The sequence below is a fragment of the Cucurbita moschata genome, unplaced genomic scaffold, assembly GCF_002738365.1.
Source record: "Cucurbita moschata cultivar Rifu unplaced genomic scaffold, Cmos_1.0 Cmo_Scf00081, whole genome shotgun sequence".
NCBI lineage: Eukaryota > Viridiplantae > Streptophyta > Magnoliopsida > Cucurbitales > Cucurbitaceae > Cucurbita > Cucurbita moschata.
The window spans coordinates 245,869-250,265 of record NW_019268597.1 but is presented as its reverse complement, the minus strand read 5'-3'; the positions used below and the strand labels follow the sequence as shown (position 1 = coordinate 250,265).

At 33.2% G+C, this 4,397-nt stretch overlaps 1 non-coding gene across 1 annotated transcript; it reads left to right on the top strand.

The window, feature by feature from the left end:
- Positions 1-3,246: 3,246 nt before the first annotated feature.
- LOC111438705 lies at positions 3,247-3,352 on the top strand. The gene has a single exon (XR_002709720.1). It is a non-coding gene; the product is annotated as a Plant small nucleolar RNA R71 (small nucleolar RNA).
- The last annotated feature ends 1,045 nt before the right edge of the window (positions 3,353-4,397 follow it).

Here is a 4,397-nt window from a genome sequence, read left to right as displayed (position 1 = left end):
ATGATTGATGGCGTGTAGCATGCAAGAGTTCTGCAGCTACAAGGACTATTAAATCTATATCATTGTAACTTTTTTATGTTTTAATACCGTTTCAAAATAGTATATTTATTTGTAAACATTTTATACTTCCATAGACATGTATTGAACCTTTCAAATTCTTAATGTATATTTATATTTCTAATGTCTTAAATTACTTTTGACTCATCTATTTTAAAATGGAATAATTTTATTACTGTTTTATCCTCAAGTCTATGTAGCGATTCCTGATTCATTCTTCAAGTTCTGAAATCAATATTTATAAGAGAAGTACTTATCTACTTTTCCTTACTAGAGAATGAGTTAATTTTATCCCCCAAGACAATGTTTTTGTACTCTATTTGGTCAAATTCTCAAAATTGTAGGCATATAAATCCACTACAAAAGAAATTACCATCCAACAAATCAAAAGAGCACCTCTCATAGTCAACAGATTATAACTTATCAAAAGAGAAGCTCTCATAGTCAACCGATTATAACTTATCAAAAGAGAAGCTCTCATAGTCAACAGATTATAACTTGCTCAGGGTTAAGATTGTGTCACATATGATCATATCATGAAATATTAATATGCTCTAGCCTACCCTCCACTGCCTACAAAGTAAGAAAGTAAGTTTCAAGAAATGTGAGACTTTCTATGTTGTATCCAAATGGAGACTTTCTACAATTGATTGAATATTGCTACTAAACAATTAGTGCAAGCGTTGGCGAATGGAGCTATTTTATCAAAGATGTAAAATGAATCTTATGAGATTCTAGAAAGAATAGCATCTAACAATTGTCAATAGGCTGATGTGAGGAGCAATCTTGGAAAGAACACCTAAGAAGTACTTGAAGTTGATGCTTTGACCTCTATCAACGATCAATTAGCTTTTGTTACTAATATTCTATAAAATCTAGCATTGGTACAAGGCTCAATGACTAATGTACCATTCCAGACTGTTGCTATAATGAGTCAAACAACAACTAAATCTTGTGAATATTACGGAGAAGAACACACTTTTGATCCATGTTCGAGTAATCCAACTTCAAATTTTTTTGGGTATCAAGTTAGTTAAGGAACCAAGAAAAATAATCCCTTCTCAAATACTTACAACACAGGGTAGAGAAACCATCCAAACTTCTCATGGAAGAGATAAACATCATACATTCAACAACTAACCACCTATAGCAAATTACCCTCGTGATTTTGGATTACAAAATCAATTGGCATATTGTCCTCAACAAGGCAACACCCAAGGGAAAGGAACTAACCAAGCTCAATACATACCGGGAACATCGCTTTAGGGTCTAATAAAGGAATATATGGCAAAAAATGATGTTATGATACAAAGTCAACAAGCATCCTTACGAAATTTGAAAGTTCAAGTAGGTCAATTAGCAAATGAGTTACAAAATAGACCTCTTGGGAAGCTATTAGCAGATACCAAACGCCAAAAAGAGAGGAAAATGAGCAATGTCAATAAATAGAATTGAACAGTAAGAAATACCCAACAAGGTAGGTGAAATTAAGAAAATATGCAATGTTCATCTCTAGAGACAGCTGACATACCATAGAGAAAGTTGAAAAGTGCTAAACAAAAGATGCACAACAAAAATTATGCAGAATAGTGAGTCTTCTAAAATGCAAACAAAATCAGCAATGAAAAAGAGGGCATAACACACATACCAAAACGTCATTTTCTATAAAGAATAAAAAGAAAGAAGGAGGAAGGCCACTTTAAGAAGTTCATTGATATATTTTTGGAAATTCATATAAACATACCATTAGTTAAAGTTGTGAAACAAATGACAAATTATGTCAAATTCTTGAAGGATATTCTCACTCATTGAAGAAAGTTTTAAAAATTGAAGTTTTTAGCGTTGAATGAAGAGTGTAGTACAATACTGAAAAATAAAATCCACTACACCATACATTTAGTGGGATCTTGTGTTTGAATATTGCATTACACTCTTCATTTAGTGCCACCACCTTGAATTCTTCAAATTTTCTTCGGTTGGTGAGCACATCCTTCAAGATTTTTACATAATTTGGCATTTGTTTCAAAGCTTCCACTAATGGTATGTTTATATGAATTTCCTTCCGTATATTTATAAACTTATCCAAGTGGGCTTCCTCTTTCCTTCTTTTTATTATTTGTGGAAAATTTGGTGTTGGTGTGTATGTTCTATTTTCTTGTCCATTGCTAACTACTGTTTGCATTTTAGGAAACTACACAGGTTCTGCATAATTTTTTATGTGCTCTTTCTCTACGGCAGTTTCTGCATAATTTTTGTTATACTCTTTCTATACAGCAATTTCTTGAAGGTGACTATTAGTGTGTTTTTTTAATTCTTTATCCCCTACTTAGTATTTCTTTCCCACTTCTCAACTCTATTGCTTGGCATTGCTCTTTGCTTCTCTTTTTTGTGTTTCGGCGTCTATTGCCAGCTTCCGAAGAGGTCTATTTCATAACTCAGTTGCTAATTGACCTACTTGAATTTCTAAATTTTGCAATAATGCTTGCTGACTTTGTGGCGCAACATCACTTTTGGCCATATATTATTTTATTAGGCTCTCAAGAGATGTTCTCGTGTGTGTTAAGCTTGACTTGTTTCTTTCCCTTGGGTGGTGGCTTGTTGAGGATCATATGCCAATTAATTTTGTAATCCAAAACTCGAGGGTAATTTGCTTTAGGTAGCATTTGTTGGTTTTACAAGCATTGTCCATTCCATTAGAACTTTGGATGGTTTCTCCACACCGGATTATAAGTATTTAAGAAGGGATTATTTTTCGGGTTACCTTGGCTAGCTTGATTCCGCACATAAAAATTTGAAGTCAGATTTCTTGGACATTGATCAAAAGTGTGTTTGTCTCCACAATATATACAAAATTTAGGTGTGTGTTTGGGTCATTGCTACAATAGCTTGGACGGGTGCTTGGGTCACTAAGCCTTGTCACAACGCTAGATTTTGTAGGATATTATTCATCGAAGTTAATTAAGCGTTGATAAAAGATAAAACCTCAACTTCAAGTACTCCTCGGATCTTCTTCCCTAGATTGCTCCTCACATCAGCCCATTGTCAATTATTGGATTTATTCTTTCTAGTATCTCATAGGCTTCATTGCATGTCTTTGACAAAATAGCTCAATTGGCAGAACCATCCACCACTTGTTTAGTAGCAATATTGAATCCATTGTAGAAAGTCTCCATTTGTATAAAATGAGGTAATCCATGGTGAGAACACTTTCTAAGCATTTCCTTGGATCTTTCCAAAGCTTCACTTAATGTCTCATCTTCTAATGTTTGAAAAGCAACAATCTCATTTCTGAACCGTGCATTTCTAGCGGTTGAAAAATACTTAATTAAAACTTTTTCTGCTAGACTATTCCAAGAGTCAATTGTTCCAAATGCTAGAATTCAACCATGACTTAAAACCATCCCTCAAAGAATAAGGAAATAAACNAAAAAAAAGGACTTTAGATGTAGGTGTGGATCTTTAGACAGTAGTCCATGAAATTTTTGAATGTTTTGCAACATTTGAAACATCACGAAATTTAGTTCAAAAGTGGTTGCCTGCATTTTGGGTCTAATAATAATGCATGATCTCTTCCAAAACTTGGTGTGTGTATGCTCAGATCACTCTTTCTCTGTCATCTACTAAGTATAGCATCACTAGCAATTCTCTTTTGATTAGCCTTCACTATTGGATTTTCAAACTCCCAATTCAGTTGAGCTCCAAGTTCTATATGTTGTATCTTCTGTTCTACCATTTTCATTTGCTCCCTCAACCTTAGCCTTAAGTTCCTCTATATTTTAGGATCCAAAATAAATTCAAAATCTGTAGGTGGGTTCATACACAGAGTTCTTCAGCGGTAAATTAAATTTTGCAACAGTAGAAAATTAAGCTCAATACGGCTTCTTTTTTGCTTCAACTCACGAAAATCTACAACAAGTAAAATAACAAAATTAAATTTCTCAATAACAACGCCAAAAACTTGATCGCTTGTGGGTGTATATAATAAGATGATGTAAAATTCACAAGAATAAGTGCAAGTATACACTATAACAAATAGCAAGTAATGAGTAAATCTTTACGTCTCATGTTACTCTTCATAATTATTTATCATCATTAAGGTCATGAGATAAAAACTGGTTGTGGGAACACAATATTATGTACACTGAAGGTAATTTATTTGAAGATCCATCACTGCTAAATCAGTTTACACCAAATGCCGAAATATTTCTTTGAGATTTGGTGCAGATTAAAAGAAAAAAACTAATAACATATGTAACAAGAAACCAGGAAAGAAAGATAAGTAAAAAAAAGCGAGTTCTCTATATACACACCTATTTCAATTTGATTTGAACTACTTAGAA